This window comes from Pundamilia nyererei, unplaced genomic scaffold (genome assembly GCF_000239375.1).
Source record: "Pundamilia nyererei isolate P.nyererei 1_Seehausen unplaced genomic scaffold, PunNye1.0 scaffold00260, whole genome shotgun sequence".
Lineage (NCBI taxonomy): Eukaryota > Metazoa > Chordata > Actinopteri > Cichliformes > Cichlidae > Pundamilia > Pundamilia nyererei.
Window position 1 is genome coordinate 536,728 of NW_005187661.1, and position 23,233 is coordinate 559,960.

Genomic DNA, 23,233 nt, shown 5'->3' on the forward strand with positions numbered 1-23,233 from the left:
CATTAGCTAATTGTTATTTACTAGCTAATCTTAAATGACTGTTCAGTACAGAAATGAAGCCCAATAATCATGATTTCACAGTCCTATGGTCTCAGCCTCAGATACTTGTCAAATCAAAGCTAATGTAGAAACAAACAAACAAATGAACAAAAGGTTTTCTCCTTCATTTCTGTCAAATAATGCTGTATGAAACGTTTCCAGCTGTTAGTGTCATGGTTGCTAGGCAACCTGGGCAGCACGACGGAGGCTAGACCGTCCCATTTCACAAGCCTCTCACTTCCGGCCTTAGCGGTCTTTGAGTACGCGGCCCGTGTGGACCGTTAAGGCTGCGTACTTTAAGGCTGCAGACCCTGAATTGGGATACAGCCTACTTCTACAAACGTTTGCAAATGAACTATAGGATGTCACCTGTGTAACAGGTGCGGACGTGACTGCAAATGACAACAACCCAGCCAAATCACAGAGCAGGGTCACCAAATGATCACCATTTGGTCACCATTTGTAGCAACTGACTTCTTTGGAGTCAGTCGCTACAGAACTCTTATTGCTTCAGCATACCAAAACATTTTGGACAATTCCATGCTCCAAACTTTGTGGGAATAGTTTGGGAATGGCCCTTTCCTCTTCCAACATGACTGCACACCAGGTCCGTGAAGACATGGATGAGTGAGTTTGGTGTGCAAGAACTTGATTGGCATGCACAGAGTCCTGACCTCAACCTGATAGAACACACTTGGGATGAATTAGAGTGGCGACTGCGGCAGGCCGTTTAGTCCACCAGTGTCTGATCTTACCAAAGCGCTTCTGGAAGAATGGTCAGAAAGTCCCCAAAACATACTCCTAAACCTTGTGGAAAGCCTTCCCAGAAGAGGCGACGTTGTTATAGCTGCAAAGAGTGGGCCAACATCATTTTGAACCCTGTTGACTAAGAATGGGATGTCACTCAACATCACAAGCATGTGAAGGAAAATAAGCAAATACATTTGGCAGTATAGTGTAGCTGTCCCTGCTTGAGATAAGTTCGTTCAGACTCTGCTTGTTAAAAGACAGTTCTTTCTTCCCACTGTCACCAAGTGCTGTGGCTGACAGTCATACCACCCTGAGCGTGCCCACTCTCAACAGGGTCTGGCTTGATTAGTACTTGGCGGCTGTAGCTCAGGAGTTAGAGCAGGTCATCTACTAATCTGAACGCTGGTGGTTTGATGCTGCTCCAGTCTGCATGCCAGAGTATTCTTGGGCAAAATACTGAACCCTGAGTTGTTCTGCGATGCATCCGTCAGAGTGTGAATGTTAGATAGAAAGCATAAAGTGCTTTGAATGCTCAAGTAGAGTAGGAAAGCGCTCCATAAGAACTCATCCATTTACCATTACGAGACTGTCTGATTATTGGGTGTGTTTTTTTTAGCACTGTAGGCTTTTACCTTACAATATCACCTTCAGGTGACTGTTGATGTAGCAATGTATGAATCAAACTGAAATCAATTAAATTGGCTAACTGTATCTCACTTGCTAATTTTATCAGAACCAAAGTCATCTTTTCAAAATGTTAATTGGCTAGTTTGCTAAATTGCCAGCTAACATGAGTCTAACAATTGCTTTTTCATATAGTGGAAGCCAAATGGGAGCATTTAGCCAACTAGCTGAAGCATGCACATATGCCTGTATATGTACTGGTACTGGACAGTCTTATGTTTGTCTCATTACTCTTTTGGACGATGTTTGCAAGTAAAACAAAACACAAACAACAGATAACAATAAGAATTATATTAACAAAGTTTTTCTGGGGTTACATGGAGCTCGTTTGGAAAGAAAAAACAGTGTATATACAGCAGAAATTTCATTTTCCCTCCAACTTAAAGTACTGCCTTGGGTTGTTTTGTAAATCCAATTTCCTTGTTAGCTGTATAGTTAGGAACGTCTGTTGGTGATGCATCTTTGTTCTCAAAAGAATTTAAGTGTAAGACAAACAAAGTGGGAACAGGCTGTCTCATCAACAAACAAATAAGGATTCCACTGTTTTTCTTCTGCAGGTAACAAGACAGATGGAAGTGCCTCAGCAAGACCCCAAAGACGCCATTATTTCAAGATATAAGCTACACTCTGAGTGACGCTTTCAGAAATGAAGACTTTGCTTTGTTACACTGTTGGAAGTGTTATCAATTTACTCACTTTTGCACTCTGATTTTTTCTCATAGCAAAAGCAAAAGTAATATGGGAAAACATTAAAATATAAAGTTCCATGTGGGCCATTGATAGGGGCGGTCATGGCTCAAGAGTTGGGAGTTTGCCTTGTAATCGGAGGGTTGCCAGTTCGAGCCCCAGCTTCGACAGTCTCGGTCGTTGTGTCCTTGGGCGAGGCGCTTCACCCGTTGCCTACTGGTGGTAGTCAGAGGGCCCGGTGGCGCCAGTGTCCGACTGGATGTGTAAAGCGCTATACCAATACAGGCCATTTTACCATTTACCCGCTCGCTATCCACATTGGGTCAACATGGCCGGATGAGAGGTTTTTGGACAAAGTTTGTGTTTTTTCCATTGTTTAAGCACTGCTTCCAGCCAAGAGTGATACCATATATGCCCTATAGCTGCAGAAAAGGCTAACATTGTTATATTTTTACAAAAAAAAACAGCTAAACATGAGAGGTTTTTGGACAAAGTTTGTGTTCTCCATTCTTTAAGCACCGCACCGTTTCAAAAGTACCGGTTTGGCACCGGTATCGGATAAAACCTAAACAATACCCATCCCTATTCACGCAGGCCATGAGCCTAGTCATGACCAGACTTCCTGGTAACCATCAGTCACAAAGTTCAAATGTGCATTCTACAACTGGGTGTACAATGGTTACTGGAAGTTGTTGGCAGGCGCAAGTTGAAAAACTTCCTTGTGATTGTTTTGGTTGCTAAAGGATTGCCATTGTCTATCAGAAGATGCTGACCTGTCTGCAAACGCTTGCTATTTACTCTCTAAGATGTAGTAGTACTATTCACAGAGTTTCATAGCGATGTAAGCCAAGCTCCAAAACATTACAAGTATTTATTTCTGGACAAAACCAGGAAAAATAAGATATTAGGACAAAACTGAAGAATACAGTCAAATGGGAGGAAGCTTGAAAAAAGGCCAGAAGCAGGACTGCATGAGCAAAAACAAATGTTTTATCCAGTAAAACATGAATAATCTATCTGTCAGAATAGCTGTGTAAAACTGAAATCCTGTTCAACAAACCAGACATGTGTTTTGCGGTGTGTTCAATCAGCATAGACAGCAAGCATGTACACTTCATTTTCACACAAATGGAGCCTCACATGAAGAAATCAAAAACAGCACGGCTGGACCTTGTCCTCATTCTTGTGCCAAAAGCTTTGCCTGTTGGGCGGTGTTCTCTCCCTCTCTCTCTTTTTCCTCCGGATTTTCAAAAAGAACCAAAGATTTTTGAAATTCTCCATTAACCTTGATGTGTTTTGACGGCTACAGCCCATCACTGTCTTCAGCTTGCTTTGAGAAGCCACAACCACGTCCAATTATCTATCCGTTGGGGTGCTTTCATGTCTTTGAGATGTTTAGTCACAAATGTGCGTATTGTGCCCCGGTGTCACAGCTTTTCATGCTCCAGCTCTGTCGCTCATCCATGTCATTACATAGCTTTTAGCGAAGGGGAAAGATGGTGGGAGAGAGAAAGAAAGAGAGGCGAAGGATAGAAGAGAGAGGGAGGGAGAAGAGTCGGGCCTGTCGAATGACATTTTGTCTGTGTGTCCAGGCTATTGTTTGCTAGGGGAGACAACACCAGTCGTTGCTGTTACACTGGCTGGCAGAGTGACACACGCGCATACCCTGGATCAAAATAGCCTCAGGTACACGCACAAACGTGCACGATATTTGTCTCTATCTTCATATCAGCACTGAAAATAATTGTTGTTGTGGGTGTTTTAAACAAAATAGTTCCATTTTCGGTTTGTAGTTGATCGTACAACCGACAACTATATGCCGCTCGAAACAATGCAATCAAAGCACATTCACGCTGCTGTGATATTAAGTCACTCTGTGCTTAATGTCAGGTTGTTTGTCCCCTGCAGGTATCCACACAATTGTACATACAAAAACACACAGGCATGCACAACCATAAAATCTGAAATATAAGCACACACACGTGCACGCTCATATCCACACACAAAGATGCGGTTACAGCAGGCTCCCCACACTGAGCCAGTATAATTAGCACACTCGTTAAGCTCATCTGCATCTCTCTTCAAAGGAGATCGATGCAAATGGATAGGACTTAGCCACTGGCAGCAATTAGGCCAAAAACATATCCTAGCTGGAGAAACTTGGTTCCAGCGAGGCAAAATTGGTTTCATTGTGGGGAATAAATGCGTTTTCTGCCCCTGCAATGAGCGCATAATAGAATCCAAACTGAATACTTTCATTTACTCTCTTGTCAAATCAAGTTGTGTTTAATCACGTTCGGCACCAGCCCTCCTGGTTATCACATAATCCTGGGCTCTAAGGGAGAACAGAGTTTCATTAGGAAAATGCAACACCATCACCGATTCATTCTGCTAACAGGTCTCGGCTTCGCTGCCATACACTCATCTATCTTATTCCCATTTTGTTGTCAAAAAACTATTAGAAACACTTACGTGACCCACACAGTGCACTCGGTGGCCTGTTATTTACTGCGAACTTCATTTGTTGACTTAGTCATGTGGCAGTAACATTTAGTCCTGTAGACACGATCAAGATGGTTTGGCCTGAGTATTTCAAAAACTCCTGATCTACTGGGATTTCCCCACACAGCCATCTCTGGGGTTTATAGAGAATAGTCCAGAAAAGAGAAAGTATCCAGTGATTGGCAGGTCTCAAGTACCTTGATGATCAAAGGAAAATGGTCATGGATAGGAAGGCAACAGTAACTCAAGTAACCACTTGTTACAATGATTGTATCAGAACTCGTGATGCACAACACACTAGATCTTCAAGGAGATGGGCTTCACCAGCAGAGGACCACACCGGGTGCTACTCCTTTCAGCTAAGAACAGGAAACTGAGGCTACGTTTCACATGGGCTCATCAAATTTGGACAATAGGAGATTGGAGAAATGTTTCCTGGTCTATTAAGTCATGATTACTGCTGTGATATTCAGATGGAAGTGTCAGAAATTGGCGCAGACAGCATAAAAACATCCATTCTATTTTGTGTCAGTGGTTCAAACTGCTGGTGGTGTGATGGTATGAGGGAAAAATCCAGTGAGCAGCAGTTCTCTGGACCAAACTGCCTTGAATGGCCAGACCAAGCTGATAGGAAAGCAAGAGTAATTCAAATAACTTTTTGTTACACCAACGGTTTGCAGAAAAGCATGTCCAAATGCACAACATGTCAAATCTTGCAGATGGGCTACAGCAGTAGAAGACCACACCAATGCCACTCCTGTGAGAACTGGAAAACTTTTCTCAAAAATTGGAAAATAAAAGACAGGAAAATAATTGGTTGGTCTGTTGAGTCTTTCTGCTGCAAAAACAACACATGTCAGCGGTTCGTGATGGTAGTTGTGTAATGGTGTGAGCGATATTTTCACACTTTGGACCTTTAATGTTTTTCCAGCACATTATTAAATCCATGCCATGAAGAATTAAGGCAGTTCTGAAGGCAAAGGGGGTCCAACCAAGTCCTCGCAGTACCTAATTAACTGGTGTGTATTAATATGTGGCATTGTAATGGCATAGTACCAGCACATTAATATACTGTAAAGTAGAATAGGACTATAAAACAACCCTTGCTTCTTATATTTCACTGTTGAACTTTATGATATTTGTGCAGCAGGTCATTCCTTTACTTAAACTAAAGGAGACCTATTATACTTTTCTTTGCTGTCATATTATATATGGTATTTTGCTGGTGAATGCTCTGCATGTTTTAGATAATGAGTTGTGCAAATAATCTCTGTTTCAAACAGTTTTCCTCCTTTTGCATCATCTGTCACTCAGAGGGAATATCCATAATAAATCCAATCAGAAGATATTTGCTTTAAAAGGAGAGTGACCTTACAGTAAGGTCTGCACCAAGGCCCAGTATCAGTTATATAAGGTTTATTTTCAGCTGTCATTCATGCAAAGCTATGTCAGTAAGTCCATGAATTAAAAATATGGAGCTGGGAATGAAATATTTTCCTTTTTTAGTGTTTCTTTTGTGTTTTATGGGACGTGTCGAGATTTCAAACAAGAGTAAGAGATTTCACAAAAGTTGCTGTGCTTTAGCCTTTTTTACTAATATGTTTTAGTCTGGAACCAAGTGGTAGCCTGTTCATTAGACAAGCACTGTCTTCCCTTTGAGCCACAGTGAAAATACAATCTGCTGCTTTGAGCACTTTATCGTCTGTGTTTTAATGACTTTGTCTTCACTTTCCCAGCAGCACCGCTGCTGAATGGTTTTTTCTAAAACATTACAATGTCAAAACTACCGACTTTGTATACAACGAGTAATTATGAACAAAATGATCATTACTTTCAAACCAAATCATGTTTGAGCAAGGATACAGATCATCTGATTCAGTCATCAGTGGCAATCCAGCCACTCGGGAAGGCACACACACACACTATTCATCTTGGCATCACAGTCCTGACGCATGGACTCTTGTGTCTAAAATTCCTCCGTTACAGTATTTCCAGCCCAACATCCATGTAGAGCACCATATTGGTCTCCAGATGCAATAATGATCACAGTTCACACAGAACCTCCTTCTCCAGAGAGCCTACAAGAGAACATGCCCCACTCCTCTAGTTCCTTGTGGAAAAGTCTTCCTGTCCTCGTGAAATTGTTCCTCCAAACCCACTGAAGCGTTCTTCACTTACTCCTGCTGTAGGTCGTCCAGATCCTCACCCAAAGACACAGCCACATCGGTGTCTGGTTTGTTTCCAGATGTGTCTCAGTCAGACTTCTAACTCTGGGGCTGAAAAATTAAGCCAACAAAAGTTAGCTGATCCCCACAAATGGTAAAATGGTGAATGGCCTGTATTTGTATAGCGCTTTACTTAGTCTCTATGGACCCCAAACTCGTGTTAAAATTCCCAGTCTCACTGTGTTTCAGTTTTTGTGAGTGAAATTCTATTATTTTACTAATCAGTCACATGTATATCTCTGTGTTTCTTGCAGTTTATGGATGCAGCTTGTTAATGAAGCTTAGTGCTACTTGATAACTTATCACTCAGATCTCTAGACTAAGTATGATCACCTATGACTCTAATAAAGCTAAATGTTTGTGCCTTAAATCCTAAAGCTGACTCTTTCTTATCCTCTGCACTGTGCCGTGGTGCTAGTTTGCCTGGCATTTTTCCTTTTCTCATTTTTTTCCACCCTTTTTGCTGGAACTGCACTGATTTACAAGAGTTGGCACATGAAAAGATAGCATGTCCCGCTGTTGACTGTTGCCACTCTCCTTATCATTACCATTCCTTGCTGAATTACCTGTGTGCATGTGAGCGGGGTTTAAATGGCAACATCGTCCTCGGTGCCGTTGTGACTCAGGCCATCCATCTCATTCACCTTACCTTGCTTATTCCTCCCATCTTCTGGCTCCATCAGTCTGTTTTCGCACTTCTAATGAGTCCCCTTCTGAATGCTTGTTTTTCTGCAACACCATTAGAATTTCCGTGCCACGGCTCTGATGGACGCATATTTGCCAGGAGCTAAATTCACAGCAGAGTGAAATAGGGGAGGAACGGATGCCCACACGCGTAAGTTCAACATTATGAATCTTTAAATATTCTAACTAGGCAAATGTTGGCAAAAGTGGTAATCAGCAACCCCCTCCAGCATGAACACCATCAGAGGAGTTAATTAACACCAGGAGAAGGGTCTTGGCTTCTTTTTTTTTTTCGAGGCATCTCACATGGAGATAGAGTTAGAGCCGGATTTTAAGCCTCGCTGTCCAGTGCGCAGTGGACAGCTAGAATCAGCTGTGAAGAATGTAAGAAGTAGCAGGGTTTCTACAACCAATCCCTTTATGTTTGAAAGAAAAGGGAGCAACAAGGAATAGAACAGTAAATCTCTGCAAAGGCTTTGCGACTTTTTAAATCCTGGCCTCATTAGTCATGTACCTGGAGAGACGCAGGAGATGGCGAGCAGGAAGATGAACCAAAGAGATTCATACTTTCACGAAGAGAAAGTGTCATGGCAACATTAGTGCAATGAAATGGCTTCATGTAGGAGTGAACCAACTCCACTTTATGCTGTTTACTTTTAATGCTGCTCTGCTATGTGTGTGTATATATATATGTATATATATATATAGTCTCACCGTGTAAAAGTATCCCCGTACATTCATGTTTTACTCTGGAGAAATAATGCATTTGGTTCCTTGTTTTCATGTCCCTAACGACAGTAAAAACATTCAGCCGTAACTGTAAACTTAATCTGTATTCAGCTTTCACAATGACAATATTTTTTACTGCTGCTGTCTATAATTGCAAGTCATAATTAACTTTTGCCAAGACGGACGCAAAAAGATATGTATACATATACATTGCTCAAAAATAAAAAAAAACATTTTGAAAATACTCAATAAGAAACATCACACTGGATCTCTATACTGATATGGACTGGGTAATGTGTTAGGAATAAAAGTCAGGGTGCCATTGCTTATCCTGTAGAGGTCCCTCCAAGGGTGCACCTCCCCAGACCACCACTGACCCACCACCAAACTGGTCTTGCCAAACGATGTTACAGGCAGCACAGCGTTCTGCACGGCTTCCCCAGACCCTTTCACGTGGTCACATGTGCTCAGGCTGATCCTGCTCTCATCTGTGAAAAGCACAGGGCAACAGTGCTGGACCTGCCAATTCTGATATTCTATGACAAATGCCAATGAAGCCGGGCATTGAGCACAAAGACCACTAGAGGATGTCAGGTTCTCAGGCCACCCTCATGAAGTCTGTTTGTGATTGTTTGGTCAGAGACAGTCACACAGTGGACTGCTGGAGGTCCTATTGTAGGTGTTTCCACTGCTCATCCTCTCCCTGCACAAAGGAGCAGATACCAGTCCTGCTGATGGATTTTGGACTTTCTATGGCATCGTCAAGCTCTCCTAGAATAACTATCTGTTTCCTGGAATCTCCTCCATCCTCTTGAGGCTGTGCTGGGAGACACAGCAAACCTTCTGGCAATGGCGCATATTGATGTGCCATCCTGGAGTATTTGGACTACCTATGGAAGGACCAGATATGGCCTCATTAGAGCAGTAGTGACACTCACCCTGTGACTTAGAGTCAGAAAAGGTGATGGGGGTGGAGGAATGTCAGTGGCCTCCATCTGTAAAGCCGTTTTGGGGATTGTTTCATCGTTGCCTGTCTAGTGCACCTGGTGTTAATTTCGTTAACGCCAGAGTAGCTGTAACTGATTAACAACTGGAACTGGATGCATGGATACTGACATCAGTACGTCCAGTTGTGCCTCTTCTATCAACTCTAATTTGGTCTTCTCCAGCTCCAGAAAATGCGTCTGGCGTTGGGTCTTACACTTGTGTATCACTTAGTGTAAGACAGTTGATACAAGTGGGTTTATTAAAGTTTTCATTTGCTGGTGCTCCTGGAAATGAGTCTTTATGTGGAAACAAAGTAGAATAACAGGAGTGAACAAAACCGTAAAATTGCAAGACTTTAATCACAAGTAATGAACTGAAAGAGATTAAAAGGTATTATAGAATTGATTAAAACAGTAAAGCAGGACGTTAATTCTCCATAGCCTTGTCACCACGACCAGTTTTATAAAAAATACACTGATTTAAACTTTGGCTCCTTTTAGCTCTTTCCCCTTATCTTAGCCCTTATTTCCTTATATTAACACCTTTCCTAATGAGTGAGACACTCGCTCAGGTGCTCCGTTTTACAAATTGCATGTAGTATTATCTTTAGTGCTTTCTGTTTAATTCTTATCTAGAGCCAGTTTCCCCCACAGGGACCATTAAAGTATCTAATCACCTAATCTAATAACACTGGAAACTTTAAGTGTTTTACACATCGCAAGGAAACTATTGCTTTAAGCTCAACGTCATCCATCTGGAACAATGATATAGCTCGTGATAGAGTCGTTGAGATGCCTATCACCTGGATACTCTTCCCAGAGGAGCCACTTTCTGCTTTCATTATGTTGATTTAGCTGTGCTCCTTATGGTGCCTCTCCGTTTCTGAATGCTTTGCTCACGAGGCAGCAAGCTGCAAAAGAAAACAAAAAGAAGGCAGACAGTGGATGAATTAAATACATCAAAAACAATTACACTCAGCAAAATGTCAGGCCAGGATAAGCCTGCCTAATAACCTGTAGAACTGCGTCTCATTCTGCTTATTATTCATAATGGCGTCTGTACAGTCACACATGGAAATGCGAGCACGCTGGTGTGTATTAGAAACTCGTGCATGATAGAAAATGTTGATTTTCACACTTTGTTCTGCTTTATTAAATGGCATCCTTTATTCTGCTTTGGTTGGGGTCAGTAAGGCAATCAATTAACATCAAGCAGTCAGTTAGTCATACATTACCTGTCACTCGTGGAAAATGAATGACATTATTTTGCTAATTGCTTGGAAACTCTTGGAAATGAGCCTTTTATTACCTCCAAAGTCTCAGCAAAGTCGGTGGTGGTAGTGGTGGTGGGGATTCACAAATGCTAATCACCTCATAATTCTTGACCCACTGGACGTGAGTGCAGCAATGTTGCCAAAACTCTTTAAAGTTAATGTGATGAGTACAATGAGATCAAGACCAATAAAAACTTGTTAAAAGGAGCAAGAAAGCAAATTAGTTCATACTCTTTGATAAGATAATTCCATCTGTCACAATTAACTCCAGCTCAGGGTGACAGGGAGCTGGAGCCAAGCTAAAACCCTATCCCTAAACCCTAACCTAGATAGGTCATCAGTTAATCAAAGGGTTAATGCAAAGAGACAATCGAGCATTTATTGTTCTGCAATTCAAAACAGCCCATTTAAAAATCTCTGATATTACACATAAGAACGTGTCACATGAAAGGACCAACAAAAGTCATGGAATTAACGCTCCTATCAGAGTACTGTCGAAGACTCGTCCACTTTCTTCTTCAAGGCTTATGCATAGCTAACAAAATGCCTTTTAACATTTTAATTGCATGTTAGCTCCTGTAGGTTTCTGACTTCACTCGAGGCTGTAGGTTACTTAACTGTAAAACACAACTGCATGTCAGCATATAGCTGCCACAAACAGCTAGTGGGATTAGACAGTGTGGTCAAATACTTCAGAAAAACTTCATTGACAATACAGATTTGAAAGAATGACTTACAAGTTAGAAAATCTATGATCATTGGAAAAACTAGTTACACCTGTGAATTCAAGGGGCACATGTGCGCTATTATAATTTTAATGTTTACAGTGAATACTATAATTTATAAAAACAAAGATACATTATTAAAAAATAGTTTTAGACTAAAGGGAAAAAAAGATCTGATTAGCCACAAGGTGCAGCCTTGAACTTACGTCCTTCCACTGACTTCCTGTTAGCTAATGTGCGATTTTTAGCTAGCCTACTTAGCTTTAGCAACGTGCATAAGGGTTCGTTTTTTCATCAATAAACGTTCAGTTATGGAAACCTAAAAGTGAGCGTGAACTTTTACAACAATTAACAAAAATGTCAGGAGCATTGGGGATCTAAACTGGGAAAGGCAAAGCCTGATGATGGATATGAAGAAGGGGACTTACTGAGGATGCTAGCATTGCTGATGGTATTAGTGCTCGTCCTCAAGAAGGCCCATGATGACCGGTTCTTCAAAAGTCTCCCCCATCACCATTTGAGAATGAGCACATAAGTTTAAATAAAAGTTGGTTGGACCAATATAAATGTGCTAGAATACAGTGTGCACAGAGGTTTAGCATTTTGCTTTGCTTATTTATATTTATTAAAACAAGGGTTTGGGTTTCATTTGGAGCCAGCATTTACTAATAATGGCTTCAGCAACTGCCGAATGGCCTCAGCATCCCTGAAGAGTCGTCATGAAACTGCGGGACATAAATTTTGCTGTCGAGACATGGAGTGAGTTTAAAATAAATAAATAAATAAATGGAAACACAGGCAAGTGGCTCCAAATAGCAAAAACGATTGATAAAGGCATTGGTTACTTTCAGTTCATTGGTTACTTTCATGTAATTTCAGTTTTGACTGAAATTACATGAAAGCTGTGGTGGAAAGCATGCGTTTCTCACAGTGAGATCACCGTGAGGATGAACAATCATAGGACAGGACAGGAGCAATTGTATGAGCTTCACAGGAATGCTTGTAATCCATCAAATGTATGGCTATATACATCCATTGTGACATATAAAATGAGATTTGTGCAGTAATTATTAGGAGCTGGTGGGCATGTGTGTTGTTATTCCTGGGTTTTGTTTCCCTTTTCGGCACAGGTAGGCAGGACACCTGCGGCGCATCGGACTTCATCAGTGGGAGCCAGTGGCAGTCCTAGCCTGTTTGGCGCCCTGGGCGAACACTCCCTCTGGCGCACCTTGCAAACGAAGGGCGCCCTTACTCCCAGCAAATAGGCGATAGAAAACTGATCGGTGCCGTTCCCAATATGCGCTGGCATGATGTCGGGGCAGCATGAGTACTAGCAATTTTTTTTTTTTTTTTGCCGATGCCCACCACGATGCCACCCCGGGCAACCGCCCGTGTCGCCCGTATCAAAAACCACTACTGGTGGGAGCATTTATGGAGCTGTGCGACGGACGTCTGGTGTTGGAGTATTGTCGCTTCCACAAGAGTCTGTTGATTCCACGCTACTAAGCTGTATGTCTAAAGATCCGTCTTCCTGCCTGCTTTCCCTGTATTTTCTGTGTTTCAAGTAAGCTCTACAACTCTCCCCGTTCACCTAAGTTTAACTCTTGACTTTCGACGCTATCCCCTAACTCTGTTTGTCCCTCATCCTAAGGTCGCTCCGGTGCGCCACCTATCCTCCCGCATACCTCGGCTCTGTTTCATCCGCTCGGCTCCATCTCCTCGCACATTTACCCTGTCACTGTACATAGCCCCATTCCTTGTAAATATTCCCCTAGCACTGTAAATAAATCAGCATCCACCGCAATCCCGAGCCCGTGTGTGTTTCTGCTACTAAATCCACCCGTTTAAGTCACCTAACAGTAATAGCTGATACAATACTTAAAAAATATGCTCTACAAGTTTTTCTCTGGGTTGTTAGTTCACAATGTTCAAAAACATAAGGGAAGATAAGCTGACAGCACAGTGTATTGAACTAAAGAGGCTGTGTTTTGCTCGACAGGCACACCAGTATATTGCAAAGGCCAGCAATCCGGACAACACTCATTGACATCCAGTGCCAGTGAAATCTGCATTGGAGGACATCGGTGCAATCACTGGCAGCAGGATTATTTTACATCTTGTTCATTCTGATGATGCTTTCACAACAACCAAATCACAAGAGTCACCTCAAGGTGCTTTATACACTGTAAGGTGGATCCTTAAAATAATAAATAGCAAACAACCCTCTTTGAGCAACTTGGCGACAGTGGGAAGGAAAAACTCTTTCAACAGGAGGAAACCTCCAGCAGAACCAGGCTGAGGTAAGGGGAAGCCATCTACCACGCACTGTTTGGGATGAGGAGAGTAAACAAGAGGACCTGACAGGAACTTCACTACGTGAGAGAAGGCAGGCAAAAACAGCTGGAATAATGGATGGCCTGAAAATCCACATGTTGTATGGCACAATGCATTTTAACAGAGACAAACACTATAGTGAGAGGTGTGCCAGCCTGAGGCCCAAAACGCACATTTATTAAGTTTTCCTTTTAGTTATTAAGCCATAAACTATGATTCCCTATAGAGTCTCACTGCTGTGCTCGTAAACTCCTGTAACATTACATTTGGAAAACACAATGCTGATTACTTGAGATGATTTAACTGCTGGATGACTATTCGATCGGTAGCTGAAATAACCACATAATCCCTGTCTTCTGTTCACTCTAGATATGTGCAGGCAGGATTATCAATCTTACAGCTATTATATCCTGTGGGTGCATGTGCTCCCATGTGCTCATGGATCTTTGCATGTGTCGTGGGTGTTGCAGTAAACGCTAAACTCTTGTGGTTGACACATTAATAGCAGGTTAAATCTTAAATTCAGAAACACCCTCTCTATAGAAAAACCAACCAACTGCACAACATCTGCAAATCATACAACTTGCTGAAGTTGTAGTCATCAGCGCCACAATGGCTGTCCTCTGAAAATGCCACAGACAGCACTGCATTACTTGGATAGTCTTGCTGTGGAAAACAGATGGACAAGTGCTTCAAACCTAGCAGGTACAGAGATTATTAGCTGAAATCTAAATTTTGTGACAGCTCATGGACTTTATAGGGCATGGTATAATTAAACATATATGCATGACATTAAAAAAATACATTAATAAAACAAACTCTTGCTCCCTCTGTAGCACAGAACTACAAGATAAAACTTACTCTGAAAACGTATCAGTTAAACTATTCAATATGTGGCGTGGCCTAGTTGGAGTGGACTTCTAGCCAAGACTGCTGTAGTAAATGCATTTTCCTCACAATGAAGCTCAGAGGAATGAGTGTGATGTATGATGTGACATTTATAGATGGCACCAGAAATGCCTGTGAATATGCAAAAACACAGGCTGACAGGATGGCTCCAGAAACCTCGCAGTGGAGGAATATTCCTGCCCGGTAACAACCCAAAGCACACTGCCAGAATCACACAAGTTTCCAAAAAAAAAAAAAAAAAAGGCAGAAATATAAACAGAGCAAGAAGCAAGCACAAACTTCTTGGACTGGCTCTACCTCATAGCAACCCATATTTTTTATTTATTTATTTTTGAACAGTCTGTGATATTATGAAGCCCTTAAGCCCTCCTGAATATGTTTGAATGTTTGTTCCTCATTTGGTTCTTCTTGTTTGGTGTTTTTACTACTGCTAGTTACTACTGCAGGAGCCAGGATACATGGGTGCACAGTTAATGCTAGCAAACAAACCTTATGGGTCCAGTTCATGTCCTAAAAACCTATTAATTAGTGTTAACAGTGCATAAATTTGAAGCTGGAATTTTTAAGTTCAGTCAGGACCCTAACCCCCTCAAGTTGGACTTTCAACTCGGAAAATTGGAAGTCCTCACTGTGCCTTAGTAATCCAAGATGGCGGCATTGGTAAAATTGTAAAACTTGTCATCTGTACAGCCACAAACATGCCGCAGCTTTGTTTTTAACCACAAAAAGCAAAAAGAAGCCTTGAATTGTATTGCTAGAGATGCATTAATCCATTAAAGAATTCCTAAGAAGGCACAAACACGTTCAAGAGATCGACTTTACAACGAAGCTCTAACTACCAGAGTGAGGCCTCTTATACTTGGATCAGCTGCATGCATTGGCATCTAAATAGATGAGTTAGAAAAAGTCATCCATGTACAGCTGTTATGAAGAAGGAACATATTCATATAAACCAACATATTTATTGTACCAGGCTGTAAACATTTTGATTGTTAAAGTTGGGAATTTCTACAAGCATTTTTCCAATTTTAAAAAGAAGGGACTGCTTTTTCTTTTTGCACCAGTAAAGGACCTGCACTGGCTTCACTTTAAAACCGGTTATCCTCCAGGCTAAAGAGGTCTGAGTCTGTCACCAAAAATTAAAGTGGTCATATGAAGTACAGAAAAAGCAAATGGCTGTAATAAAGGTGTGATGAGTTCTGCAGTGCGGTCTCTACTTTGAGTTTATCAGATATTATTCTACTGTCCGGTTTGGAGATCATGTGGTTTATTTAATTACAGGGGTGTATTCCATTCTGTATACCGTATGTGTGCCATCTGTATGAGCTGAACATATGCTGCTGTCCATTTGCACTATAAAGTGTTGGGAAGCTCAATACTTGCATCAATCGAGCACATGTTCGCTTGTTCATTATGTGAGTTTACTACCTCCTTACCATGAATAATGCATGCGTCCAGACTTCCTCTCTCAGAAGCCTCTCTCACTCACCGTTGCAACATATGAACCTATTAATGTTAATAAAAACTACACGTGCATATGTGATCACTAGGCCATAAAGTTTTAAGTTCGGAGGAGTCAATGAAAAATGCAAAGTCACACTGTGCAGGCCTCTCTCCTTCTCTTTCTTTATATCTCAGTGCAACAGCCTGCATCGAAGGGACATGTGGCGCTGCAATTAGCTCTGGCCGATTCATGGATGTGGAAACTATGCCAGTGCTCAGATGGGTACAATTAAAAACAGATGCCTCTCCAGCTAATAGGATGTGCATGTGTTTGCGTGTGGCACTGAGATACTGCTACAGAGAGCGAGAGAAGGTGCGGCATATGATGGGAACCAATGCAAGCTTTGCTACTTCAGAACTAATCTGCTGGGCTCCCTGCTGCTTCAGATCAGAGAAGAGGGATACGATCCCCGACCCCAAGGGGGCGAAAGCTTGCTGAGGAGCAGAGATATCAGAAAGCAGGGTCGGAGGGAGGGACGATGGCTGGATGGAGGGAAGGAGACTTAGTGGTAAGAGGAGAGGCTGGCAGAGGGTTTCTGAGCGAGGGTGGGAAATGGAGGGAAGACAGAAAGCAGGTAAATAAATCAACAGAAACCTCAGCAGGTCATAAGCCTTCTGAGGTTTGTGGTGTAGAAGTATTGGTTTCTCTGCAGAGACAGTTATGCTCTTAGCAATTATTACAACATCTTGTACAACATACTGGATTCATTTCCTCTCTAGATCTCACTTAACCTTGAATGTATTGATTTAGCAGCTTCGGGAGGAGGCCAGCATCTTTCTCAACCTTAACATGGAAAAACAACTCCCAAACACATCCCGAGTCTATAGTAAACACTTTTATTATCACAGAGATAACAATGCATGTATGTGACATTGTGATGAGCTCCCAGACACAAGCTGCTCTACACTACCTACAGCAGTGGCTAAAGAAACAGGTTATTACTATCAGGAACTCGTAGAGACCGAAACGTTTCATGCATCTATTAATGTGGACTTACAGCTAACTAGGCCTCTTAGTTAGCTAGTTTAGTGTTTTCTGTTAATTTATGTTGTAAATTTATGTTGCATGTAGCACCTTGGTTCCTGGAGGAACGTTGTTTCGCCTCACTGTGTACTGTTAAACTGTATATGGTTGAAGTGACAATAAAGCCAACTTGACTTGACTTGACTTGACCGCTCCATTATTTATTTAAAAAAAACACAACATAAACACTAAATATTATAAGCTAAATAATCAGCCAAGCTTGATATTTTTTTCAAGGCTTAAAAACAAAAAAAACCCCTAGCTTATAAACATCATGATCATTTCATTTCATGACTCAGAAATCTTCCAACTTCAGGTATAAAAGGAAAGATTACTGTTGTAAGATGTGCAACCAAGATGTGTTTGTGCAATGTGATAAATTATCAATATACATTTATTGCAATTAAGCTTCCTCAGCATGCAGTTTAAAGTTCTGTAGCCCATATAAAAACCATGCTAGTCTAGTGCTAGTTTTGGCTAGCAGGTAGCTTTTATTACCCTTGATCGTAACACATCAGTAATGTGACAAAGAGGAAATACTTTTTTCTTCATGAAAATAAGTACACAACCTCTGGGTGCCAAAGACTTTTAATGAGTCTCGTGAACACTTACGGCTGGCTCCATAAGTGTTTCAAACTCTGTTAGCTTCCATGTTAAAATGACTGAATGCAACCAAATAGCTAGCGTTAGCTGACACCCATAGCCAATGCTAGACCATTCACAGCGACTACTCCATCTTTTATCTCCAGTGTATACTGAGAATGGACAATGACACCGTGCTCCACAGATCTAACTAATACTTAAGCTATCTTTCTATGCTATACTTGACTCATACATCGCAATCTGCAGCAGAGCAACACTTCCAATAAACAACTCTCTGGTAAAAAAACAACAACAACAACAACCTTTATAGTAATAAGTGAGAATGTGAGAAACACAGCATGACACCAGGAGGTAAAGAGCAGGAAGCTGATTGAGGCAGGTGCCTCACAGCCAACACGGAGGTATAAAGACTGAAGAGAAGGAAGGTGAAGCAATGCACAAGTCAACAAAGGTTATCTGGGACAATTTTAGCAGTAAAGAGCAGACACTGTGTGATATATAACAGCCTTAAAGATGTAATGGTGACACTACAGAGAATGGAATAAGGCCACCGAGGGAGGATAAGAGGGGCAAGATTTTGAGCTTTCATTGTTGCGCTGTGTGACTGAAGGATAATTACTGTTGCGAGAAGAAGAGGAGAATGAGAGCATTTAAAGTGTCTGTACCGTGCAGTCCCTCTGCTTCTCCTGCCAAGCTAAGGTCCAGCCATGTAGTAGCTCTGTCTCTTTTCCCCTAAACAGCTTTGTGAGTTAAAAGCTCTTGGCTCTGAGTTTGTTGCCAGCTATTTGAACAGACTTTTGCAGGCCTTCCCTACCCACAGAGGAGTAATACCCTCCGACTATGTGTACATAGGTGAGTGCATACTACAGTCGTTGTGAATTAATTACTAGGGACCAATAACGTATTTCTCCTGGACAGTCGGTTTTAAAGTGTGTGACAGTGTCGTACGTCTCAGTCTGCAAACACAGAAGGGATTTGTGGGTATACTTACTGGGTCAGGTTGCTGGAAAGTAAATTAGGCAGAGAGAAAATACTCTGGGTGCCTGAGACAGAAAGGTTAATGGCTTTATGAGATTGCAGTGACATATTATTGCAAACACCTCAGAGCAAACAAATTATTTGATTGTGATATTGAAGAATGTAGCAGTTGTTCCTGCCTGTTAATGGAATATTAAATCCACAGGGTGTGGACATGTGTAACTGTGCCTTACAGTGCCATGTACGTACATCCTCGTATTGTTTTTGAATAAAGTGTAACACTTTCCAACGACATTTTTAGGTTCCTGGTGGTCTACCTCAACAGTAGCATAAGGATAATTAGCTTTTTTCACTTATTTATTCAACAGATTTATTACTATGTGTGAAATTATTCAGTGAAATAAGTAAGTACACTTTGGACTCAAACACTTGCGTTACTGTCTGTAGTGCAAAAGGAACATTTTGTAGCAAGTGCAAGCTAAATTGTTAGTTTTGCGGTGGTACTAAACAACACTACAAAGAAAATTACTTCAACTGATTTACGTCAATGGATGTAAAAATTATTGGTGGAAAAAACTGCAAGCTTTTTAGTAGTGTACTTGAAGAACAGAAGCTTGCTTTTCCTTTGTTTGTGTATTTAAAGATAATAGCTGTAAAAAAGCATTGGTGGAAAAAAACTATGTACACTTTGGCCTCTTAAGTTAGCGTCGTATCCGTTATTAATTTAGCCTCTGCTTCTAAACAAGCAAAGCAGGTTGTAAAGTCGATACACAGCATGCAGAAATGATTTTGAAGGCAGATTTTTACAGCAAAGATAGAAAGAAAACTGGATTCAAAATCAAGACCACTGGAAATAAAGGTGATACAGATATATTTCTTGCACGTGCAAGAAATACAAATTAAAAAAGCATAATACAAAAGTCTGATGCATCCATAGCTTAGCTGATTTTTGAACCACAGAATCGGCTACGATACACGGGAAAGCTTAGGTAGAGTTTTAGGCAACATAAAGAACAATAGTGAGATCAGCCTGACTGTGAAATGCTCAGAATATGAGGCTGAGAATTTTAACACTGATCCTAAACATAACTGGATGCAAGTAAAAATAAATGAGTGGCTAAGATGTTGGATGTCAAAAGATTGGAATCACTCAAATTCCCTTCATATGCAGGATTTATGGCTTTCCTTGCATATACAACTCATTTTAAATCCCACAACATTTCAGCTGGATTCAAATCTGGGCTTTGAACAGGCCATTCTATAACTGTGCTCTCTTCTTTTTGAGATTTAAGATGCAGAATTCATACTTTGATGGAAAAAATATGATGAAAAAGTTAAAAAATCCCCACTGGATGTACTTATTTTTTTTCCACATCAGTGTAACAATGTATTCCCTGTAAGTCTCAACGCATTGTTTTCCCTTGTGGGCACCAACTATTTCATTTTAAAGTAGCTCTCTTTTGAAAATCCAGACAATAGAAGAAAAGAATCTGAGGTGGGTGTCTGCAGGGACCCCAGGGGCACATCAAAGGGGCGGTTGACTGGTCAGTTATGCAGAGAGCTGCAGTAATCAAGCACAACCGGCTTTAATGATGTTGGAACACACACATAAACACATGAATTCTGCTCAGGACAGCAGCTCCCACCGGGGCTTAACAGCCGCAAAACTGACCTCTAACAAAATAGCATCACGGCTTTAGGAATGAGCTGCGTGCAGGCATGGATGGTCCATGCAGGCTCAGGTATCAGGTTTCCCTGGTGGGCCATTACCTCTGATGCCTGGCTAGGGTCTATCAAGTGTAGGACATCAAAATCACGGCTGTACATGCAGACACGCACTTACAGGCCCTCTGCCTCCTCAGATTGGCCTTGGGATGTCAAAAGGGGGGAATGAACATCAACCGGCAGAGACCATTTGTCTCAGTAGTGGAAATTTTAGCCCCACAGTGTCCGCTCTCCCCCTTTCCTCCTCCTCTCTCTCTCCGCCTCCTCTCAGGCATTTTTGAGGTGTCTGAAGGTAAAAAGCAAGACGGGTGGACATGATGTTTTGGCTGACTGACAACAGATCAGCTCCCCACATGGGTGGAGAAACAGCCTGTTTCTCTGTGGTTTATGAGGATGTGAATAGTGAACGGATGTAAAGCTGTAAATCTGTCTGGGAGCACAGGCATCAGCTGGCTGTACCTAGGGGTTACCGTTGTTAGACTATACTTTAACTAAAGTGACTGCAAACAGCAGAAGGTGACGATGGAGCAAAAAAAAAAAAGAAAAGTTTTATTCAGCGAGCTGGGAATTCCTGGCAGGCATCAGCCACCAACTGTGGATACATGGCTCTGTAGTGGAATAGTGACGGAGGCAGATGTTTGGCTGTGTTACGAACCCGGTAATAAGACAGGCATGTGGCTGTGTTGCATCCAGAGGAGCAGGTGCTGCCACCACACTGCCATTACCATCTGCACTGATGAGATCAGGGACCCAGCCGTGCTGGATGTTTGATGATTATTATCCCTTAAAGTAAAATATAAAATAAATAATCATGCAAGCTGGTGAAGTCAGGAGTATCATTTTTATCTCCTGCAATTTCACTGTAAAATTAGTTTATTGTCTCATTTGGCCCTGGCAATGTGATATTCACGCCTCAAATATGTCTCTGCAGTAAGCACTAGCCAGTCTGCCAGTATGAACTGAAGTGGATGGATGAGGAAATGGTGGAGGTTAGGAGAATGGTGAAGGGATAGAGGGAAAGAAAGATGCAGAGTGATGGAGGAGAGGATGTAAAAAAAAATGGGATAGTATCCCTTTAATGTCCTCTGACGTCATGATGATGCAGATCTGCCGGGCTGGGTGCGAGCGGAGGAAAGGAGGAGAGTGATGCCGACAAAAAAAAAGAAACTCCTCAGCACTATTTTTTAGTCCCCTTGAAGAGAAGAAGGAACACCCTTTATACAAGAGGGCGGATTAACACCTATTGTCACTAGCAAGTGAATATGTCAACGAAAGCACGCTGAACGCCACACGCTTTAACAGAAAAAGCGACCATATTGAGGTCAGAGGAAAGCGTTGCCAGGGCGACCGGCTTGCTAGGGAGGACACTGCGGCGCGCGTCACACGCCGGGGACGAGCGTAGCTGCCTGCTTGCGTGCGTGCCTTACGAGGGTGCGCACGTGCGCGAGCGCGCGACGGCCAGCCGGAGCGGTCACGGCATCCTCGCAGCAGCAGCAGCAGCGGCAGAGGCAGCATCCTTCTCTTCGAGACTGCTGGAGCACCGCGATTTGTGAGTCCGCCGTTTCTGATACAAGCTAAAGCGAGCCGAGCCGGAAGCTCGGCAGCGTCTTGGCTGTCTTTACTGGGATTTATTTTGGATTTATCGTCGACGTCCTAGGGAAATAAGAAGGAAACACAGTCCGAGAGAGTAAACCTGAGTAGCTGAGACCACTGGTCAACACAGGTGATACTTTCCGGCTGTCAAATCCGCCGAGTCCCCGCAGACACGTCCGGGTTATTTCGGGGTTATTTTGCAGTTTAAAGGCCTCGATAAAAAGAGACATTGGTCCTGTGGCACGCTGGACTGTGAGCAGAGAAATTCCTTTCTTGCGGGGACCAACCCGAGCTCGGCTGCTCGTATGGAGAATCCTACTGAACCGAGCTGTTTGTGGTGGGTATTGCAGTAGAGGCAGCTTTATTTTTGGGATTCAGTCTCCACTCTGTCATCGTCTCCAGCCATGAAGTCCCACCTGCCGGCCCGGTTGGACTGAACGAGGTAGAGCTCTGCCGAGGGGGACCTCCCCCCTCCCCTCCCTCCCCAAAGTATTTGAGCTATTTTCTTTTTATTTGTTTTCATTTTTATCTTTGTTTTTCCCGCGAGCTGGCGGAAGGTTTAAGGAGAAGGACGAAATCTGAAGAGAACAGCAGTGGGAATCTGGCGCCCTACCAGCACCCGTGGATCCCACGTTAACAGGTAGGCTGAGGTTTACACGGTGGATGCTGATTGAGGTTATTCTCACTGAAAATTCTTCGAATTTGATTCATATCTAAAGTGTGTGTCAGCAGCTGAGTGAGAGGATGCATTGACCCCCACCCCTAAAAAAAAACATGCCTGGAATGAATTATATGTTGTGTTACTTGCAGTCTTTTTCCCCCAGCATGCTTTAAAAAAAAAAGTATGTATATTTGCTGTGGACCTGTTGAGAATGAACCACACTTCGTGCAGACGAGCTCCTCCATAATCACACAGAAGATGCATCCGCTGTGCCATTAATGAGGGACCTGCACTCAGAGCTCTTCTGGTGGGATGAGAGAAACAGAGGCTGCCATTCGGTCAGGCTCAGCTTATTCCTGTGCCCCTGGATTACATGCAGCATTTGTAGCATTTTCTAATCAATAGAGCTTCTCTGAGATTGCAGAGAATTGCTCATTGTGCCTTTTTTTTGGCATTATCTGGAAGATAGAGATGAAGGAGGAAACCATGGGAATTCTCGCAAGCAACTTAAATTGAGCCTGTTTTCATCTGACCTTTATTCTCAAAAGACCCCAGGAAGCGCCTTGGCCATGAGAACATATTCCCCTAAATGCTCCCCTACAAACACGCACACACGCA

At 42.3% G+C, this 23,233-nt stretch overlaps 1 protein-coding gene across 2 annotated transcripts in view; it reads left to right on the plus strand.

Moving 5' to 3' along the window:
• The first annotated feature begins 21,653 nt into the window (after positions 1 to 21,653).
• nlgn2a (neuroligin 2a) overlaps positions 21,654 to 23,233 on the plus strand; it is a 239,238-nt gene continuing 237,658 nt past the window's right edge. The window contains exons 1-2 of one of the 2 annotated variants that reach the window (XM_005750026.1): positions 21,654 to 22,396; positions 22,502 to 22,594. The gene's annotated coding sequence lies outside the window, so the exon portion shown is untranslated. Of the gene's footprint in view, positions 22,595 to 23,233 lie in introns of both variants that reach the window. The other variant, XM_005750030.1, reaches the window with a different exon arrangement.